Here is a 23425-nt window from a genome sequence, read left to right as displayed (position 1 = left end):
TAGATCCTGGTAAATGCCCACAGAAGAACTTTACTGTGTGGGTGACTGTGCACTGGAACAGGTTGCCCAGAGAAGTTCTGGAGTCTCCCTCACCAGAGATATTCCAAAACCATCTGGACACAATCCTGTGCCATGTGCTCCAGGGTGACCCTGCTTGAGCAGGGAGGTTGAACCAGATGATCCCATTGTGGTTGCTTCCAGCCTGACCCATTCTGTGCTTGGTTCTGTAAAATGAGCTGAGGTCACGTGCTGTCACAAAGCCTGGAGGCAAGTTAAGGCTGGTAAAGTTGTTGAATATCATTTCAACAGTAATTTCTCTGTTACAAAGACTCAAGAAGAATGAAGGCCAGGCCATCCCATCACTCTCCTGTTTCCTACAGGGTTCCTTTCCAAAATTCTGATTTTTTAAAACCATTTTTAGTGCTACATGTGCTATACTTGCCCAAGTATGACCTAAGAAATGACGTGATTTACCAGAGATACATTTGGTGCTAACACTAATAATACAGGAATGAAGGACACATTGAGAGGAGGAAAACCTCAGTGAAGGCTGAGGATACCCTTGACAGGCTGCAACCCACTTCAAGGTTCTCCCCAAGTCAATAGGACAGAAATTACAGTGCCCCAAGGCCTTAAACAATGAGCACATTCTGGCTTCAAAAGGACACTTGAAAAATGCTAAAATGCAAGTGGTTCACTTAAAATATGTCATTTGAAAGACTAATTCTCCATGCATTAGAGACAATATTTACAAGGCCCTCAGCTTTTGGCCAGGACATCTAAGAAGTTACAGATCTGGAGGAAGAGGAAGGGTAAAGCAGCACCATAGTGGGTGGCTGATTATACCCATGAATTTATACCATTGCAGTGTGGATACTTTTCACTTAAACCATTGTAGTAAAATGTGATTTATTACTGCAAGGCAGAGTGACAGTTCGGTCCAAGAAGTTCTGAAAAGGGAGATTTGAAAAGCTTCATTAAAGAAATGAGAGGGATGGGCTGTGAAGGGGTTTCAAAGCAAACTTTGTAAGAGATTTTGCTTTCTAATATAAGTCACTATTAAAATAAATGAGCATGAACTTTGCAAAGAAATGAGACATTATGTCCCATGAGATTTCATCAACCTGTCATTATGGTCAATGAAAGAACTTCCATTAATCAAAAAAGAGAAATATTTTCACCTAATCACTGAGGGAACCTGAAGACCCATCATTTTTTCATATTTGGTTTAATTCATATGCTTTTCTTTTCATCAGTCTTTTCATTACCTGTACATCTCATTAATGCAGAGGAAACAGTTTCTGTAAAAGCAAATTTTTTTCTGGCTAAAAATGAAAGGTCTCCAGCTTACTGAAAATATTAAGTTTCAAAATTGAACTTCAGAAAAAAAACAAAGAAAACAAGGATATTAACATCCCTAAATCCTAAGACCTTGAATTTGCAGTCATAATGTTAATTTAGTGGACAATTTTCCAAGTAAAAATTCTTGAGTGTTAAACCAATGACATAGAAGAAAATGTGAGTCACAGGAAATTACATAAGAAGCATGGTATAGAAAATATATTGCTAATAAAACATTTCACTTTCTCAGACATTAGCAAGTCACTTAGATCTGCATCTCAGTGTTGACCTGTATTGAACTGAGTGTATGTGTCATGAACAATGTGCTGGGACTGCTCAGGAGATCTCCAGAGGCAAAATCTGTTACAAAATGATTTAAAACATTTTAGAGAGTGAAAGAATAGACCACAATCTCAAATGCTGCTATAACAAGCAAAATCAAAGTACTATCTGTATGGTAGCATGAACAATGGATCCTCCATCTTTAATCATAATTAAAAGGAAGAATGGTTTGTTTCCAGCATGAGAGCTTTTCAAATACACTCACATTCCAAGAAAAGGTGGGGGAGCAGACATGTTCCTATAAGATGCTCATAAACATCACAATCCATTGTTAAAGGTGTTTAGACTCACCCAGAATCAGCCCTGGGTTGGCAGCTCCCTTGAGAAAAATTGAATCACTCTTTGCTATCTAGAAAATATAATTTAATGATGGTGTAAAAGACATGTCAGCTCTTGTCACTGTCACACTTCAATCTACAGGCTTTTCACTGGGAATGCAGTAAAGTTTGGCTTTTTTGCCTTTTTTTTTTTCTCCCTTTCTCTTCTGAGGCTATAGCAAACTTGTTCTGTGTGGTTATTCTGTGCTATTTTGAATCAGAAATACTTAGCTCAGCAGCTGGGAGCATGTTTGGCACTTGTATAGATTTATGTCATGTATTCCTTTCAAGCAAAGCCACAGGAATACAGGCATGGAGATGATAGCAGACGAGGAGCAGTTTCTAGACTGCAGCTTTCCATGCTGCTGCAGGAAGAGCAGGACACATTGGCTCTTTGGGGATATCACCTTTCAGCCTCCCACCCCCTCCTCAAGCCCTTGTACTCATGGACATGAACTTGTGGAGAGGAGTGAAGCACAAACGTCCCTCTGTGCCCTGCCTGAGCTTTCTGACATACTCCAAAGTGCTAGTGGGAAAAAATATTTGATGTTTCCTCCTTGCACTAGGCTTTAAAATGGAATTTAAGTAGGAGAATTGAGAAGATGTAAAGGAACTTATTGTTGAAGGCTATGACAGAAACCTGTGACTGATGATCATCTTTCTTTCGGCTCTCACACTTTCATCCTTGAGAGATGAGGAATTTGGAGCTGGAGCCTTAGCCAGCATATATATGGGATGACCAAATGATCCAGAGCTGGTTTAGAACATTTTTCCACTGGTGAATTGTGAGCAGGAAGGACCTTTGAAGGACTGCAAGGAACAAATTCACTCAAGGAAAGCCAAACAAATTTTTTTAACTAACAGAAGTTAGAGCTTCCAAGAAAACCACAAAATTGTTATGGCAATGGGTTAGAATGACCTCAAACCAAGAAACTGTCATTGAGTCCTCCTTCCTTTTCCAGAATGAATTTCTGCATCAAGTTCTAGACAGGCTGAGGGACCTTAATTTTGTCTACAAAACTAGAGTTTGTCAAAAGGTAGTCTTATCTGAATATTTACAGTGAGTTTAGTTTGCAGCCACAAAGCACCATTAGCAACTTCATTAGAGCATGGACATTCCTCTTAAGGTCCAGCCTAATCCTGTACCTACCAATATCTCTGGCAAGCAGTGAAAAAAAAAAAAAAAAAAAAAAAAGATGTCCAGGGAAAAAGAAAACAGGAAAAGCATGTATAAGTTCCAGAAAACACTTTCCCAGTCCCTGCCTATTTCAGGGTGTTTAAGCCTAATGTGTTTATGTGTTTTGAGTATTTATAATCTCTAAAGGATATTTTCCTTGTCCTTGTCTTGTCTCCCTTGAACCCATCTAAGCTCCTTGCATATGCATAATCCTTTAACTATTACTTGCATGGATCTACCACCCATTGTTAACTAAACCTATCTGTTTTGAACAGCTCCTAATGTCATTTAGTGGCCCTTAATTCTTCAAATGGAAACCTATACAAGGTTACCTATACAAGGAAACCTATACAAGGTTACCTCATCAACTAGAGCCATTTTAATCAGATTCCCAGTTGTCATCAGAAGCAGAAATTACTTAATAGTGCCATAATGCAACTGTGTCCTGATGTCTCAGTTTACATTCTGAGCTGTTTTCTGCACTTTTTCACATCTCACTATAGAGCAGGAGAGAAAGGAGGGGAACTGTGTACTCCTGTGACTGAGATCATGTGCTTCACTCAGAAATGTGTGTGGAGGACAAGGAGAATTTACCTCCCCCTCTTTTTTACTGCTCTGTTTACAATCAGCCTGCTTGAGTCAGTAGGAGAATTCTGAAAGAGGCAGTTTCTTACCACAAAAAGTGACTCCCAAGTAGTCAGAGCTGTGGTTAAACTGCCTCCCACACACTAAAGAGCAGCAAACCAAGCAAGCAAGCAAAACTTCTCCCTAAAAATGTAGCATCTCAATGAACCAGTTATAACGCTGCCAATCACAGGGCTGTGGAGATGGACTGAATTGGGCGTACCTCTAATTAAGCTATGGAGAGTCTTACATTCCTGGGAGGAAACTACCAGCCACGTGTGATTATCTGCTCTCCTTTAACACACTACAGTTTTCATTCTAGTCCCAGTTTGTTAGAAAATTTCTCCATCCCTGCCATTTGCACTGTGATATCCCACTGAAAACCACTATTAGACCAAACTGCTCCGCTTGAGCACGAGAAAACCACTCTGAAGGGAAACATGGAGGAACTTGTTTTTCCTGCTCTGAAAGGATCACTGGGCATGTGAGCTGAAGAGGAGAGAGGCTTTTGTGCCTGCTTCCCTCCTCCTGAGTGACCTTTCAGCCAGAGGAGACACACAGACAGCTCAGCAGCTCATCACTTGTCGACTCCCATGAGCACCTTGACAGGCTGGAGAGGTGGGTATCCAAAACTGACACCTTCTGACAGAGCCACTTCTTGAAGGAAATAAAACAGGGTGGGAAACAGTGGAAGGCAGTCCCAGACTCTCCAAGCTGTGTGACATCACCTGGTCCCTCCCAGCCCTGGGGCTGGCTGCAATTTCCATCACAGCTTGGCTATTGCAGTAGAAATGGCAGCTTCCAGCTCCCCTCAAGGTGGGCATGAAGTTATTGTGGGAAGGAGTCCCTGCCTGTGGCCTGGGGGTTGGAACTGGATGATCTTTAAGGTCCCTCTCAACTCAGATCATTCTGTATTCTACATCCAGAAATATCCTCATGCTGTCGTGAGGATATGACATGATCTCAAACCACATGAGATCCAGCCCAGACCCATAAAGTTTGAGTACATACAATCTTTATGGCCTGCATTTGTCTGTGATGGTAACTGGTGAGTGATCTCCCTGTCTTTAACCCATGAGGTTTCTCATCTTATTTTCTCCTCCTGTCCTATTGAGGCAGAGTCAGTCAGTGAATGGGAATCTGGCCCCTCTCCCAGGTTAACTGAGCACAAGGTTTAACTGAGCTTTTCTCACACTTTGGCAGATGATAGCACCACAGAAGGTGCCCTCCATCTGAGGGCCTTGTGCACTTAAAAAACGTCAACATTATGCTACTGATGCCAGCAGAGTTACATTCAATTGACACCAATATGAATTGAAAATCTTTCTCCAGGAGTTTTATTTTCTTGCTTGTGTCAGGCAGCACACAAATATGAAATGAAAATAAAATGACCAGATTTCTAACAGACTCAAACTGTGGCAGGAACAGCTTAGAATAAATGTACTGAGGAGTGTTTTCACTCTGAAGATAATTGGGTGACGGGCCAGATCAGTGATTTCCAAAGAAGTGATAAGTGAAAACTGGGGGAAAAAGAATATTTGGGGGTATGATTGCTGAGAAATAGACATGGAGAAACAAGTTTTATCTAGGTAGTTATTTCCTCTTAATTTGTTTCTATTTTCCTTTCCAATCCATGTTCTATGATCAAATATATTCAGCAAAGGTATCCTGCAATACCAGAACATTTCCTGTCACACTTTTGACACAGTTAGCCAAAACAGTTTGGTCTTCTGTATTTTTTTCAGTTAGGAAAAACTGCTGACAGGGACAGAACCTCTTTTATTTACAGAAACATGCCACAACTGTAGCAATTGTAGTATATTTTTTTGCCAAATTCTCCCCATCACTCCCACCCCTCCCCATCCTACCCAAGTTATATCTGAGTCACACAGGTTTGTTTTTTTTCTCACTTCTGATGCTTTCCTTCTGGTTCATTTTCTGAACTTGTATCACCTTTTGTCTTCTCAGAGGCCCAAAATCTTTACTGGAAAATAGAGAATTTGCCCTTATTTTTCATGGTCTACATATGGCCTTTAGGTCAATGCTTTATGTCTCTGCTTGAAGTAAAACTGCTGTCATTGCTGCTAACAAGCTCCATAAAGAAGTCTTACGAAATCTTAAAATCCTTGAAAGAAGATCAGTGTTTATACATAATCTGTAGTATTGTTTCCTTTCCTTTCCTTTCCTTTCCTTTCCTTTCCTTTCCTTTCCTTTCCTTTCCTTTCCTTTCCTTTCCTTTCCTTTCCTTTCCTTTCCTTTCCTTTCCTTTCCTTTCCTTTCCTTTCCTTTCCTTTCCTTTCCTTTCCTTTCCTTTCCTTTCCTTCCCTTCCCTTCCCTTCCCTTCCCTTCCCTTCCCTTCCCTTCCCTTCCCTTCCCTTCCCTTCCCTTCCCTTCCCTTCCCTTCCCTTCCCTTCCCTTCCCTTCCCTTCCCTTCCCTTCCCTTCCCTTCCCTTCCCTTCCCTTCCCTTCCCTTCCCTTCCCTTCCCTTCCCTTCCCTTCCCTTCCCCTTCCCTCCCCTTCCCCTTCCCCTTCCCCTTCCCCTTCCCCTTCCCCTTCCCCTTCCCCTTCCCCTTCCCCTTCCCCTTCCCTTTTCCTTCCCCTTCCCTTTTCCTTTCCCACACATTATGCATCAGAATATAATTAACTACTATTTCTCCCTCTTAGCACTTGAAATACAGCTATTGCAAGTGGCTGGCCCAGTTTCAAGTGCTTCAGTGATATTATCAGTCTACCCAGGAGCCCCTTGAAAGTTTGATTGCAATTAGTGTTTTCATAGACGTGGATCTTACCTTGTTTAAAAGGGTTGCCTTGTTCAGGATTCAAGCAGGTCCCAGGAGCCTGCCCGTGGTCCACATGACTCAGTCCCTCACTGCTCACTGCTGCACCCAGGACAAATAGGTTCTCTAACCCACAAAAAAAAAAAAAAAAGGAAATAATTTACCAATCAACATTAATAGGACAAGAAATATCAAACTCCCTCAAAACCAGTAGCTTATTAACTGCTCAAGTTCATGAATAGACTGGGGAGAATGTGGATCCTGAAAGTGACCTGGATTCAAAAGAAAATTAGACTAAGGTCATCAGACACAAGGACATGGCTCCAGAAGTCTCTGCCCTGTAGGTCACTAGGATACTCTGAGATTAACTCTGTATTTGCCACCTTCTTTACCCTGCACTTCCCATCTCCTACCACCATGAAAGGCTGTTGGGTCAGATGACCTTTATTTGGATGTAATGTGGTGACAATTTAGATAATGTGAACTAACACATCTGACCCAGTAGTTACAGCAGTCCACTAAAGAGGGACACCACAAAACTCATCAATTACCATGTGATCATCTGTTTGATGGGCAGTGGAAGCTTAGCTAGGAAACAATAGACAAACAAAGGAAAGGCCTCACACAAGGAGTGAGTTGCCATGGAGCCATCACAGGCATGGAAAGGTTAAGGATTCTGTAATCCAAATCTCTCCAGGGTTTTCAGTTTGTAAATGAAAAACTGTAATTAGGGAAATATGTCTATATCTGCAAGGTGATATTTTCCAGCCCCTTTTTGTCAATGGCAAAAAAAAAAAAATTGTTCAGTTGCAGCCACCACTGCCATCTCAGAAATAAATGAAACTTTTTATATCCTTCTCCATTCCAGCTGTATTGACATTGCTTTTGTTGGCACTCCCAGAGAATAAGACTGAGGTAAGTACCTGCCAGTACCTCCTGAGAGGTGTCCCTGGATGAGTTTAGCTTTGTGGCTGTTGTCAGGGATGTCCAAATGACAGCCTCTGATTAACTCTATCACATTCTCAGGTCTCAACAGGATTTTCACTCACTGTCTATCAGACATCTTTACAGAGTCACATTTCTATACTGGTAGCTCACCTACTAACTTCTGTATGAAATTTTAACTCTTTAAAACTTCCTTCTAATCTTGGAGCCCATCCTTTTTCAGAGGAGCAGGTGTGTTAGCCAGGGCTTCATCTTTGCTGTAATCTTGCTGTGCTAATTACTGTCCTGGCAAGTCACATTTGACATGAGAAACCAGCAGTACACGGATCTGGGGCTCTCCTGATCTCCTCAGAGGCTTTGCTAATACTGCCCACTATTTTTCCACTGGTCAAATGTTCATTCATAAAATCCCAGCATCTATTTTGGTGTCAAGAATATGTTATATGTCTCTTTGAAACACCTTAGGTGCATAGCACAGTCCAGGTCACTATGTCTCCCAAAAGGCCTACAAGCCTTCTCAAAAATATATGTTCTGTTTTTCCTGGGGAACCTACCAGAACTCTGCTGATGCACCAAGTACAGAAAAAAATTTGACTTCAGCCTTGTCTCCTGGAATTTCTCCCCAAGTAGGGAGGAGAAAGTGACTCCTTGTTATAAACAAATATATTTCTTTGGGGCTCGTACTGATGGGATATTTTGTACTTGTTTGTTTGGAGAGCCTTTGAAAAGACTATTCAGTCATCAATGAGTTCACCAGCTTTGCTGATGTTAATTTTTTCAATTGTTGTCAGCCTTACAGCAATAAACAAATTAAGTTTCTCTCCCAGGCTCTACCTGCAGACAAGAACTGCAATAATGAGTTTAACAGGTGGGAGGCTGAGGTCTTCCAGTTGAGCTCTGGACTCTTCAGCAGTTTGCTTACCCCAGGGATGCTTCTTCAGTGCCATCGATCCCTTGACCTTCCAGAGGATGAAACAAAGGACATCTTATGTTTCTTGCCTCTGTGATTTCTATACAAACTCCCTAAGTGGGAAATGAGTTTAATGTTGTATAAACTAAGCTTAACCCATTTATTTGCTAGAGATTTTTTTTGTCTTGTTAGTCCTGTAGCATTACTGTTGCTTGATCTCACTTTAGGTTGCGTATCCAACCTAGAATTAATAACTGTCACTTGCTTTCTGATGTGAAGCATCTCACTCCCCACACTCCTTATCAACTGTCTTGTGATGGATTATGTCCAAGTTAAATAAAAACTATCAAAGTCATCAACCTGCTTCAATCATGTACTCTAAGAAAAAGTCTAATCTTGTAAACTCTGAGGGAAATCACAAAAGGTTCATGCATATGAAGACAAAGGATAATCCCAGCATATTCCTGGACTCTTTCTCTGGATCTATCAAAGCAAGCACTAACTAAACAGATTATTTTCATGTCAACTACATGTCAGCTTTTGATGCCACACTGAATGGATGAAGAGATGGATGAAGAGACCATGTGAGAAGTACTTAGGGAGAGGTGAACCTGACCTAAGCAACAGGAGCACTAACAGTAAGAGAACTGGAAGTGGATATGACAAAGGAAGCAAAAGAAGCTGTCATGACTGTGCACCTTTACAGAGACTGCTGATATCCTGTGTACCAAAAGTCCCCCTTCAAGCACTAATACAAAGAGGCAGCTTTGAAGGGAAAAGCAGGTGACAGAGCTAAGAGGGATCAAAGGTGACATCTAAGTGACAAGAAAAGCTGAAATGTTCTGTGGAGACCACTTTAAGGCATCAAGCAATGGAGTCAGATTTGAAGTGGCAAACAAACCTGAAACACATGCAGATGGTTTTCAAGTGGCATGCATAAGTGAGAAAGGGAGCATGTAAGTTTAAGGTGTCAAGCAGAGCTGAAACAGCTAAAAAAGCCAAAGCCGGAGTAAAGAAGCATTTTTGTTAAAAAATTCCTGCAAAGGCATCTTGCTACCCAGCATAAGAACTGTGTCCATTCATCTGGGCCAGTGAGAGAGTGTCCAGGGAATCCTAAGAACAGCACATACTTGATGCTGGCAGATAGACCTCCTGCAGTAGTTGAACTCATATGACCCTGGATAAAGAAATGTGAATTGCTGAATAACGAGGAAAAAGTAACATCTGTTTAAATACTATACTTAGATACTCTACTTCTATTCAACTATGTCCTGAGTCACTGACAACTTGAAGGAAGGTCTGGGGTCAGACTCTTACCAACATATCCTGCAAGGGGTTTCTTGTGCATGCCTTTCCAAGCTTATTTTGTTCTGACCCCTAAAACAAAATTATTGTTTCAAGTGTCTGGGCAGCCTATTTCAACCTTCAGGTCTTGCAGAGGTTCTTGTGTGACTGTTTATTTTTCCCTTCAAAGAAACCAAACAGTTTTGTGGTCAAGAGACCTGACAACTGAGTCACATTCTGATCATGTTGGTGCCATTTGACCTGACCATATTACTCAGCCAGATAAAATAACTACCTACATTTTCAGAGTTTTATGTTCCAGAAGGCATTTGGTTGCCCCATTCTTTCCACTCTAGATATTTTATTTGAACCATTCAGAGGCAAACAGCCAACTCAGGCTGTTGTTCCTGAGGTCTGCCTCATGCCTTGTCTAACTGATCAGATGTCTCAATGCAGAACTGATCTCAGGTAACTCTTTACAGAGAACTCATTATGCCAAGTAAACAGATTAATGTATTTTAGGCTGGAGAGTCTTTCTAACAAATATTTTTTGGGGTCTCAAGCTGTGAAACTGCACGGCTTTTAAGGTTGTATGCAATTTATTTTGTGATCATGCCAAGAGAAAGGTAGTTTTGGAAACATTCAGAGCATTCAGTTGTACTTGCATCTGTCTTCCTGCACAACCTTCTGCTAATGCTTCTTTTTCTTCCTATGCCTGTGTGGATTTCTTCAAAGGAAATGAAGTCAGTTATTGCATTTGGGTGTTCATTTGGTTTGGTTTCCATCAAGAAATTTCTAGAGGTACACAAGAGAGTTGAGGGTAGAAGTGCATAAAGGAAATTCACTGTTAAGTTTCTGTCATAACTAAGCTGGGAAAGCTGCACACATCCCATTCCATCATCTTTCCCTTCTGTATTATTCTAGGGAACCAAGTAATGTCACTGTTATGAAAAGGGTTTGGGATTTGAAAATGGGACAGCAGTCATTAAGAATTCATTTATTCTGATACGTGAGACACCTGAAAGCACTGACCAATAGTTACCCAGCAGCTTTTTTATCTATGGCTGATGCCTGTGTGAGGCAGGGATCAAGGTTCCTACAGAACTGTCTCTTCCCCCTAATTTATGAAAAGTGATGGCTCTCGATGCCACTTGTTTTAATGGTCTGAACACCTCCATTACAAGGATGAACAAAATTATCACAGCCCAAAACTGAACCCATCACTGTAAATTTTTGAGTCATATTGAGTCCTTCATGATTAAAATAACAGTGGAGACAATGTCACCTCCCAAAGAAGAGGAAGACATGAGAATTATATGAAAATGCCTTTAGGACATAGCTTTGAAGTCTGACTGTGGGAAGAATTCTTTTATAGACAGACAGAGGGTAGTGCTCATGCCAACGTGTTCAGAGTCACTGACTTCACTCATTAACAGTGGAATGGAGTGTGAAGTCATCCATTGATTATCTTGTAGCAAGACAATTGAATAAAGGTATGCAAAGAGAGGAAGGCTGGTTGTAAAATATTAGCACAGAGGTGGAGGTTGTTGAGCTATACAAGTCCTTAGGTAAGCTATTTAAAACTGGTTGGTTTAGCTTCAAAAAGCCAAGGATTAAGCAATTGCTAGACAATAATTTGCTAAAGGTGTCCTATATTCTGTTTGCAAACAGCAGAAAGGTGGCTGAAACTGGTAAATCCAAAATGTGAATACCATGAGTTACAGCAAGCAGCAGGGATTTATAGGCAGCTCTGCAGTGATTGACACAATGGCATTCACGAGCCTCAAAAAATGCTTGTTAAATTCTAGGCATATTTGCCCCATTTTAAAGCTGAGTGGAAGAACTTGTGTTTCTGGCCAGCTCTGGTGTGACTTTTGCTCCTCACCATTCCTGTATTGATTCTTATCTCTTCTCCCTACCAAAACATCCTTTCCTTTTTCTCTTGATCAATCTGCCCATTCATACACCAAATAGCAAAGTGGAACAAACCTTCCACAAGAACCAGCAGGCCTCTGTGCAATGGCCTCTGGTGATGGAGCCTGCCTGAATCACTGTTCCTGGAGGTGAGGAGGTAGAGAAAGCCTCTTGTCCAAATACCACCGTGCTGGCAGGGGGTGGAAGGTCCTCTGGGATGTGTGTTCCTGCCAGTCTTTGTTGCTAAAGGTGTTCTGAGTGTGAAAAAAATTGGCCATGAGACAGGCTCCTGTTTTATGCCTTTATTAGGATTCAGCTCTTGGGGTGGGGGCCCGAGGAGTTGCTTGCCCCACAGCCGTTCCCACACTGGCAGCTCCAAGCAGGAGGCACAATTCAGCTTTGCAGCACACACTGCAGAGCTGGGGCTTCCATCCTCGTGGAAGGAACCAGGAAGCCTGTCATTCTGGCTCGTTGTCTAGGGTGGCCAGTCCTTTCCAGTCCTCTTAGGTCATGGTGATGTAGGAAGATGGTTTCTAAGCAGGCTTAGGTGATGCAGGAAGATGATCTTTCATCATAGCTTGCTACAATATGTTTCTTTGTCCTTTTATTCCTCTGTTAGCTCCTTGTTTTGGTGTCTTGCATGCCTTAGTTTGCGTATTACTCAGTTACACAGCTCCCTGGGAGTTTCTTTGTTCCAGTGTGGCACAGCTCCCATGGGAGTTGCTTTGTTCCATGGCATAGCTCCCATGGGAGTTGCTTTTGTTACAGTGTGGCAGGGAAGTCAGGGAAAGGGTACAGGAATGTCTCATAAGAACTCTTAAAACACTTCAGAAACTGGTAAGTAATTAACATTACTAATAACCATCGGAGTAAACAAGGGGTACAACAAACAAGGTTTACAAATGGGATAAGAACATTAACTGTACATAATTAAACACAGTATTTTTACCAGGGTGGATTTCTTGAGAGATTTTATTCACGACAGGTGTAAGCAGGGAGAAACATAGGCAAATATTGCACAAAGTTCACAAGATCTTTAACTCTTCAGTGGTTCCAGTGTGCAATCAGGATCTTAGGGAGGTCCCATAGCTGGGCTACTGTGCCAGGTCACAAACCAAACTAGTCACCATGTACTACAGTCTCCTTTGCACTCACACAAGAAATATCCACAGACCTGTCTCAGTCCTCGAGCTTCTGATGGGGGTAAGTATCTCCAGTGCTTTGTGGGATGGAAATCTTATTTTCCAGTTGGTGAAATTATAAAACACTCAATGTATTTCCAATTTTTGTGTGCTTGAAGGCAACACATTGGACTGGCTGAGGTATGTCTGGAAACTTCAGTGATACTTACACTATTAAACTAAACTGGTTTGGACTGGGTAATTGTTGGATTGCTCCTTGGCACAGATTCTATCCCTCTTCTAGACAAGGCCTGGACACAGCTGGTGGGACAGCAGGAGCTGGGACTGCTCCCAAAAAGCAGGTGGAATGCAGCCACCCTTTTTAGTACAGAGACTCCAGCTGTTCTGACAGGAGGTTTATCATCTCTCTTGCTTCAATATATTTTGCACTTTTTGCGAGAGAAAACAAAATCTTGTGGTGCACTGGGAACCTGGAGAGAAGCCTGAACTTCCAACTTGCAATTTAATTTTGTTCTCAGTGCTGCTGCTCATAAGAGAAAGAAGCCTGTAGAGTAGATGTTTCCATCTACTTGAGATCATGGGATCATGAAACCAATAAATAGCCTGGGTTGGAAGAGACCTTAATGACTATCTAGTTCCAAACCCCCACCATGGACCAGGACACCTCCTACTAGGCCACATTGTACAGAGCTTCACCCAAACTCAGTCTCAGAAAGCAGTTTCAAAAAGGTCATTATTTTAAATGTTCTTCTTGTCAACAAAAGAATGTTTAGAATCTTTAATCTCTTTTGATTTGGGATGGTGTCATTCTTTAGTCTGTTATTTACATTACTGGGTGCCTTGCTTTTAAACCAAAGTGAGAATTAAGCTTTTTCAGTATCTATGCAAATGTCTTGAGCAAGGTGCTTAAATGTGAAAGCACTATGTCAATGAATGAGGTATGAAAACACTGCTAGAATTAAGTCCAGAAATCCTCTTACACCTCCATAATATCACTTCTTTATTGTGAGTAAAGGAAGTAAAGGAGGTACATAGAAGGAGGTAGGAGGAAGGAAATGCTAAATGCTAAATGCTAAATGCTAAATTTTCCTTTAACCTGTAAGGAAAGGATGTGGGCTTAAAAACTGTCACCTTAGAAAAAAAAAAGGTGGGAACATACTACAGAGGGGAAAGAAAACAGGAGTAGTGATTTCTTAAACACTTTCGAGACCCAAAGGTATTGCCTGACATAACTTTTTTCCCTGAGACCCACAGTGGTTTAGTTCTTTCCCACCATCGACAAAAAATGTCCCAGACTCCCAGAGCTCCAGATTCTTGGCATTGGCAGTATGTCTTACTAAACACTTTTGTCCAAACCACGTCTGGATATCTTTTTTCTTTTTCTTTTTCTTTTTCTTTTTCTTTTTCTTTTTCTTTTTCTTTTTTTTCTTTTTCTTTTTTCTTTTTCTTTGTCTTTTTCTTTTCTTTTTCTTTTTCTTTGTCTTTTTCTTTTTTTTTTCTTTTTCTTATTTTTTCTTTTTTTTCTTTTTCACTGTATTGCTGTTGCTACTCTACTTCAAGGGTATTGGCATGTGCAATTGCAGAACTTTTCAGCGAATGTGGGGAGTTAGCACCTAATTTTATCCTCTCAAAGACAATGTCACCTTTCCCTTTACTAGGACAGAAGATATAAATACCTGCCGAACAAGCTGCCTGACATTTTAGTGCTGCAAAGTCTGCTTTGCTCATTGTCAGGCTTATCTGAGGTCCTGCAAGTACATCATCATAAAGCTGGTCTTATTAGCAGTACAAAAGAATTGATCCAAGTCAGAGGCTGGATTTCAAACTCTTTAGTATCTTGAAAAGTAAATTTCTGAGATGTTCTGAAATCAGCGAGTTCAGCGTCCCTTCCTAGAGTAATTAGATTCTGGTAAGTGCAATAAGAGTTGTATTCCATATGCTGCATCATATTATTAAGTGCAATTTTATTATCTTTTATTAAAAAAAAAAAACCTCAGCACTTTGCTGTAAAAGAGTGCTGTTATTAGACTACATGATCACTGGAACTGCACTGAGCAAAGTTCATTCAGTCACAGTCTTCAGATACAGATCTAGCCAGCACCCTTGACAGCTTTGTACAGGAGGTGTTGACAGCCACTCCCAATGTTTTTTGCAGACACATCAGTAGGAAGAACCATTAATTTCCTCATACAGATCAGGTAAAGAGGGTTTTGACATTTTACAAAAAAGCAGTCATGGAAGGAGCAAGATGCAGTATTGAGCCTAATTTTACTGTGGTAAGCACAAGGTCAATCCAATAACAAGAAAACAATCTTCTCAGATTTTCTCAGCATATCCTCTTCTACTGGGTTGGTGAATATGTTTCCTTTTCTTGAGTACATGGAATAAAGTTTTCAATAACAGTTTTGTAGGTTTCTATTTTGTTGTTCCAGGTCCATACCTCTGTAGGTAGAAAGTGACAGGATCAGCAACTTGTTTTCCCTCTTCTTTTTTGCTCATTTAAGCAGTATTTTTAAAATGCTATCTTGAAAGATCAGTTGAAAATTTTATTTACATTTACCAGTTTGATTAATTCTCCTAAATGCAGGAATATCTTACTTAAATAGAATATTATTCTGAATTCCCTCCATTTACTGAGTTTACTGTCTCAGTTATTACTAAATCAATTTTTTCTACTTTTCTGAGGAGAGGTTTTTGCCAACTAGCTTCTAAACCTCTAATAAATATTACCCAATACATTCAGGTGGCTTTTCCACCTGAATCCCTTAGCTTGCCTACTGTGACACATTTTTGAATATGGAAATAAGGGCAAGACTGAAGCTGAGCAGTCTATGCCTAGAAAATAGACACTGCAGCCTGCTGAAAGCACAAATGCTGATTAAAAAGTAACAGCAAGCAAAAATAGTACAACTTTTTTACTTGTAGTCTTGTACCCACTTTGGCAAATGTGGCTTCAGACACCACCCTTTAGCAAACCACAGAAGGAAGGCAGAGCTCTCCTCTGGGGAGAAGGGAGAATGATGTGCAGGGAGCTGTGTCTGAAAAATGCCTCAGGTTTTGATTCTCAATAGTCCTCCCCTGCTCAATGGCTTGTAGTGAGCTGTGTGCTGCTCACCTGGAACATCCACCGGTGGTTCAGGCACTCTAAAATTGGAATCCTTCCTGCAGTGCATTTCTGCTGGCTTCACAAGTCTGCAGGTGAGGCCTTATTTCAAAACTTCCTGCTGGACATAAAAGAGAACTTAGTGATTTTTTTCCTTTGAGCAATTCCTTGCTTTCTCTATGTTTATAGAGTAAGTTTGGAAGACGCAGAAAACTGGGTGCATGGGTATGGAGTGTACATGCTGCCAAAGATCACTTCATGACTGATACAGCAGGGGGTAAACAGTGTTAATACACCATTATTTTCACTCAGGATTTAATTCTGTAATGCTAATAAAAAAATTATTTTCAATCATATCTGTTTAGACTTCTGATCAAAAATGGTATCATCGTCTACTTCCTTACATACAAACAGCTCTAGCAATAACTTAGATCAAAGGAAACATGAAAAATTTGAGTTCTAGCTGGTTTTTGGGTCTGTGTTGTCACTGGTGCCAGGAGGTGGTGCCACAGAGCAGGAAACAGTTTGGGTATGTCCTGACACGCACACCTTGCATGATCATGAGATTAGGACATGGTTTCACCTTCTTTCAAAGTATATTCAAGGATCTTTGCTGAATCCTGTCACAATTCAAATATCCCACGGTAGAAACAGAATATTTGCTTGCCATTCTATTTGTATTCCTTCCACATTAAAGTTTCCTTTTTAGCAAGACATTTTGTTAGAGAATTCACAGCTACACCATGAAATTTCTTCCATCCTTCCATCACAAGCAGACTTAAGAGCTGTGTGTCATGAGCTATCTCCCTTACTTTTTCTCCCTCCTTTTCTATTGCCTTTCTCACAACTCTTGGGGATTTTTTTTCTGAAATAGAAAAGGATTCAGTCATCTGAAGCAGGTTGAGGACCAGCATGATCATTCCTTTATAAATTCTAGAAAGTTTCTCTTGTTGCCTTTCCTCATTTGCCTGGTTTAAGGCTGCTTGCAGAAGTCTGCGCAGAGCAGAATTAAATCAGCAAGTCAAAAACTAAGAGCCATTTCATGTTTTCAGTCCTTGATAGCACCATGACATGTTTGCAATCCAAAATGGACACTATTTCTACAAAGAACCTGCAACTGCTTGTAGCCATGTACAGAGACAATGATCCTTCAGTAAACCTCCAAAGAATTCCTTCTTGAAAGATATGCTGTGCCTTGTAAGTCACACAAGAATTAGTAAATCACTATTTTAAAGAATTTGAGCTTGGGTGTGCTCTACAGGACCCATTGCCACTAAGGAAAGCATTAGTATGTTCCTGAACCTAGAGATATGACTTTAAAAAACACCTTTTTTTTTTTAGTGTTTCAACATCATATACTTTCAGATTAGTTGGTTTTCAAACCAGTTTCCCCACTTCATGTTCTCAGTATCCTGATTATGAATTTGATATAACCAGGTTGCCATCTTTCTTCTGTTGCGTGAAAATCTGTTGGCTCTGTTTCCTTTCCAGGTCTGAGTTTTCCCCTGCCCCACTCTCTCTTTGTCAGGCTCATGCACGATCTTTGTTTGTAGCATGCAGACTTTGCACTGAATTTCACAACTTGCTTTCTGTTTGCTGCCATTCTTCTTATGTTTTGCTTCCTCCACTGCCTTGGTCCATGGTTCACACACTCAGCTGCAGGAGCTGCTGTGTTTTCTTTCCCATCAGGTGCTGAGGTCTTTGCTGCTGGACTCAGACCCCCTCATATCCGCAGCATGATGCTTTCGAACATTTGTTTTATATAAAGTATCTTAAATCTGAACCTCACACATATAAAAAGTCTCTGGCTTCTCAGAGAAGTGCCTTAACTCCTCAGGATGAGACATGCTTCCTCTCAGGCTGTCTCTGAAGTACCCCTACTCCCTCAGCAGTGGCACAATCTCCTTGTTTCTGGAGAGGAGGAGAGCTCTGGAGTAATTTTACTGTCTATCTTTGTTGGAGTGCCTGGAGAATCCCAAAGTTGTATCTGTGGCAGTGTAATATGTCTGGAGAAAGTTTCTGGAGTGGAGATCAGCAGACACAGAACAACCCATGACCATGCCACCGAACCCTGTCTTTGGACCACATAAAACTGCCTGGAGGAGAAGGTCCTAGCTGGTGCTGGGTTCCAAGCTTTGCACTGAAGTTTTCAGTAGAGTACCCAGCCAAAACCATGCCAGATGTTTGTCTGACAATTTAAGAACACAGGCAAATATATCCCAATGTCCAAGAACATTCCCTGATACTGTGGAACTCAGTAAGAGAGCTTGAAATGTCCAGGAAGGCCTTGCTGTTTCAAAACCTCTTATCTTTATCCCCCCTTGAAGTGTTTATGGAGTTTTTTAAGGATTTCTCATGTTTCCTAGACTTTGCTTCCCTCAATAATACCAAGGTCATCAGCTATAATCTTTGTGTTTGGGAGACCCAGGAGACACAACAGTGATCAACAGAGCAGCACAGAGCCTTATCCTCCTTGTCATACACAGACAGGAGTGCCTGTCCCTTTGGGCACAGCCAGGGAAACAAAGACACCCAGCAGAGCATGCTGAAGACACTGGGTGTGTTCTCAGAGCCTGGTAAACTTTACTGCCTGTATTAACACTTCAGCATACAGCAGCTTCCAGACAATTCAGATTTGGTTACCTGCTGCTTTCTTACACTGCAGAGCTGCCTTGCCTTTGTCATCCTGACTGCTGCTCTTCTGTTGAGACCAGCAAATCAAATGGATCCAGCCAATTTGCCAAGCTCAGATTGCATTATTTCTAGCTCAAATTTGTCCTGTATATGCTCATTGCTTTGAAAAATGTGTTTATAGACAGAGGTCAGTTTAGCACAGAGAATATTTCTGGTCATGCTACCTGGTGTCCCACAGCTTGACAAGTCAGATAGGATGAATGACAAGCTACAATGTCTTGTTTCCTGGGGGATTTTTAATTTTTTTTTTCTACAGTCCACATTTTCATTTTGTCTCTTTGCTGTGATCCTCAGTCTTGTCTGTGTGTCTCCAATAGAACTTTGCTCTTCAGTATGGCTGATTCATAGGCAATGCTGGGATCAGGTTTGTTTGGATGCTCATGTACAGAGAGAAGAGCTAGCATCCTTCAGCAGCGTCTATGCACTCAGACCACATCACTGATCTCTTCCTATTCTTTGGAATAACCTCCTGATCTTCTGCATGTCTCTGCTTGTATTGATGTCTCCCACACAGTTGCCTATTGTACTTAATATTTTCTGGTGTTTTGCTAGGATTTAGTTCTGTTCAGACGCCTATTGACTTCAGTATTTTTGGTCTTTAACACACACATCTATTCTTTTTGCTAATTTGTTTCGGTTTGGGTATTTTTCCAAATGAAGTAGTAACTTCCAATAGCTCCTTCTGCATACACAATATTTATCATGATGGTAGCTTGGACAATATTTCCATCTGACTTATTTCTTTACATTTATTTTTCTTTAGAAGAGATAATTAAGTTTAGCTCCATTTTCTTTCCTTTATTCTCCATGATCATTCTGTAGAGTTTCCATCCATAATACCATACTTGTTAGTTTTTCTCTGGAAACTGATGAATGTGGATGATCAAGACACTTTTACAATATCTCTTTGCGGTACTTTTAAGTGATGCTTTTCTACCATGGTGTCTTATGAGAGGCAGCAACTTTTCACATCACAGATCTTGGAGTAGAGGAAAGTTACTCCCTTCATCTGCCACTGACTGTGCATGGTGTGGCGTCAGGTGTTCAGGGCATCATCTTCCTTAAGGAAAGGACAAGGAACCCAATACCTGGCTGCTTCAATCACTGCATAAAGGAATTAGGAAGAGAAAGGTGTAAACCCCTCACACATGGTAGAAGATGTGTGTTATTGTTTGGTAAAATCCCATTCTCTACAACAGGAACTGTCAACACACACATTTACCTCCAAGTGCATCAGACCTCTGGATGGTTGCAAATGGTTGAAAATGTTGATTCCACCAAATTCTTCTCTCCAATGCTCTGCATATCCAGTACTTCCCCTTGCCACCTTGAAAGCTACTTGGGAACCAACTGTTTCTGAAAATCAGGGTATGCTGTGGTACCTGTCAGTGAATTTTATGAGCTTGGTCCTTATAACCATTTCCTCTGCTCAGTGATGTATGCAGAAGTCCTGTGGGGCAGCTGGGCTGTCAGATTCCATTTCTGCTGTGGCAGTTTATAATTGAGTGCATTTTCATGCAGATCATTTTTCTTTGGGCACAATCTCTTTTGGGCATAATCACTTCTCAGAAATCAAATGCTCCCAAACCCCTGTAGCCATTAGGGAAACTGGTCATCTGGCACTTCATGGAGTTCATAAAGACACAGGACAACTGCATCTGAACTCCCCACTTATTCAAATTGAACATGAAGGGTTTTCATCCATGACATTTATTAAACTCTGAAATGCTAAATGCTGGAAATACAGTCACTGGTTTTCAGCAGTTTGAAAGACACATTCTGTGGTTCAATGTGCAAAACACAAATGGAGAGAGAAGAAGGGCACCTTTAACTTGGGCTTTGTGATTCCTTGTTCAGGCCGTGGCTGTGGCTCTGTCAGAAGCAGTAAGTGGGTAGAAGTGTGTGAATAAAGATTATGAAGGATTGACTACAGGACAAGAAAGCAATAAGAGCACATGGAATTGGAGCATGAGGGAATATTAAGGAGTGGGAACATGAAAAACAAGTAAATGTGGTTATAAAACACCATTTTGTCCTGAGTAGAGTGAGGATTAGATGCAGGATAGACGTTGAATCTGCCTCAGAGACTAAATTTTGCAATGTGTAAAGTTCTGCAAGAGTTCAGAAGTCAAATTTGTCTGGCAAATAAGTGAGCAGCAGTAAGGATCTCTGAGATGAATAGAGGTGTTCAGTATTTTTGTCCTCCACACCCCTCTGCGCTCCTTCTTCCCACATGAACAGAACAAAGTCAGGAATATCCCTTGTCCTGTATTCCCCTAGTGAGATTCTAGAGAACTTGAAAAAGGCAGCTTCATTGCAACACCTTCTCCCTGTGAATTCTGGTAGAGGGAACATCTTGAGAGGTCTAAGAGGCAGAATATAAATATTAAATGCTTGAAGGATACCGTGCATATGATGGAAATTGCCCAGACTCAAGACAGGCTCAAGTTGACAGAGGTTGCTTTAAGTACTTCTTCTATCCCTTAAACATCCCAGAATTTTCTAGGAGCATAAAGAGATGGAAATATCTTGCAAAACCAAAGGGAGTGAGTGGTGCCTTTGACATCATGTTTTCCAGAAAGGATTCTCAGTGTCACTTCAACTTGGCATCTCACTGTGACGTGGAGGAAGCTCCCTTTGCAAACTGCTAACTTTTCAGTGGAAAAGGATGTAGGGGGAATCCAGTGTCTGAGATGAGAGTTAAGTAGGACACAAGTGCACCTCGGCACTTCATCCTCTGCCTGTTTCCTGCACACTCAGTCAGAGTGACAGTGCCCTGATTACAGCCCCTTTCCAGCTGCTGCAGCTGCAGTCAGGCAGATGCTGGTTATGCAAAGGCTCCCCAGGGGTCACAAAAGTAGGTTTGGGGTAGCTGAAACCCAACAAAGCAAAGCAAAGCTGGTACTGGACAGCACTGAGCATCTAAGGGTTAGGCAGGTTGTCTATAGTCATAGTATGTGTTCCCTCCACCACCAGCAGAGAAGAGGAACCAGAGGGGTCAGCTTTGCTGAACTGCTCCTCCTGCTAATTACAGAGGAAAATGAAGTGACTGGCTTACAGAACGTGCCTGCTTTACAGGTGGCTAAAGAGAGGTGAAATAAAGCCCTAGGTCTTGTCAAGATCCTGAATATTTTCCTTCAGAGAGCAAAATTGCTTCAGAGCATTTAGACAAGCATCAGGCATTGACCTTTAAAGATAGAAATAAAATGTGTTTGACTCTTTCAGTACTTTGTGCTCATCAGAATAAAAATTCCCAATACTTCACCTGCTTGTCTGCATAAAAAACAGTCCCACTAGTGCCTGGTCCTTTATTTATTTACATCTGTGGAATGGATGTCTTTGCTTTAAGACTGTGTGATTGATTAGGCACACATGAACAACACTGCTAATGTTTAACACAGGGCAGGGTTTGCTCCTGGGCTTTCTGCAAATGCATCTGGCTAGAGTGAGTTACAGAACTGGACAGATTTACAGCCACCAGCTGACCACTGGTCTCTCCCTTCAGTCTGGTGATGGATGACTTGTACAAATGCATGGAGAGACTCATAAGATATATCATACTAGCATATATTTTGTCCTGATTTCACTTTGGGCTCATCAAGCACACACTTCTTTCTTCTAGAAATAACTGTACAAACATTTTGAAGAAAAAAACAACTCATTCCCCTAAATTAAACTATCAGAAATTCCCCCGTAACCTTTCAGCACTCTACAAAAATAATAATATAAAAGGAATTGCTTCCTGTTTATGTGGAGTAGAGGTTTGGAAAAAGTACCTCATATATCAAACCATGAATATTATTACAGTTTGTTAAAGTACGAAGCATTGTACTTCTGTCACCCAGTCACCCCCTAGATTACTAAGTACATTTGTCCTTAGAGTCATCATTTATTTAGTGAAATTCAGAGTAGACATTCTGGGATTTCTCTTTTGGTGTAAACCTGGTCCTTATCCTCATTTGTACTAGAAACATTTCTTTCAAAACTGCTGCAATGAAAGTGGATTTATCCAGGTGCTGCACATGTAAAATCAGTCAAACAAGTCCCTTGTCCGATGCAAAGATCATCTCTACCCCCCAGCAGATGTGAGTGCAGGGAGGATGCTCGGTCAGAGCAGGACACATCTGGCCAGGCCTGGCTGCAGGAGTCACTCTGACATTCCAGGTGCCTCCAGGTGCCCACCCACACCAAGATTCCTCACATTGCTCACACTCCTTGTTTGTGTACGGATCTGGTGGAGAATGGGAATGTCAACAGCTGGTCTGGCAGGAACTTCTGCAAAGTTATAATAGTTACACTGACCTTGTTGTAGACCACAGAGGTACCTGCTCCTGTCTGCTGTGCTCACATCACTGCAGACAGATCTTCCATTTTAATGTGGAAAAAGCCCTGTGGTGCTCAGATACGCAGGGGCAGCAGTTCAACCCAAGCAAACTGCCATGGGGGCACTGCTCTTTCCTTCTAAGCTAAATTGAAATAAGTTAATAGTTAATATAAAGCTACAATAACAGAATTGCCCCAAGAGAAAGAACAAAACTCTTAAAGGAAAATACTCATAGGCAACACCCTCAGCCAAAACTCTCTTGGACTGAACAAGGAAAACTTTCATGCAGTTTAATATTTTCTAGATTATGAAAATTCAATTCAGTTCAGAGTCACATTATATGTGCAAGAAGCAGTTTTTTCCAGTGAAATGTCCTCCATCAGTCAGTGTTCTAGATGACTAATAATATTTACAAGAGGTTTTCTATTGGTTTAAATTCATACTTCCAGCTAAGCTATTACAGTTTCAGAGTGTCTGAGCCCTCATTTTATTTTTCAGAGCATTAGGGATTTATTTCACTTTTTTTTTCAG

The 23425-nt window shown here is 41.1% G+C and overlaps 1 long non-coding RNA gene across 1 annotated transcript; it reads right to left on the bottom strand.

Moving 5' to 3' along the window:
- Positions 1-5282: 5282 nt before the first annotated feature.
- LOC131576430 (uncharacterized) lies at positions 5283-22952 on the bottom strand. The gene is made up of 3 exons (XR_009276979.1): positions 22873-22952; positions 6591-6704; positions 5283-5785 (listed from the first exon to the last, which is right to left on the bottom strand). It is a non-coding gene; the product is annotated as an uncharacterized LOC131576430 (long non-coding RNA).
- Between the last annotated feature and the right edge of the window lie 473 nt (positions 22953-23425).

The sequence above is a fragment of the Poecile atricapillus genome, chromosome 2 (genome assembly GCF_030490865.1).
Source record: "Poecile atricapillus isolate bPoeAtr1 chromosome 2, bPoeAtr1.hap1, whole genome shotgun sequence".
NCBI classification, from domain to species: domain Eukaryota; kingdom Metazoa; phylum Chordata; class Aves; order Passeriformes; family Paridae; genus Poecile; species Poecile atricapillus.
Note: the sequence above shows the minus strand (reverse complement) of the source record. Positions and strands in the feature narration are given on the sequence as shown.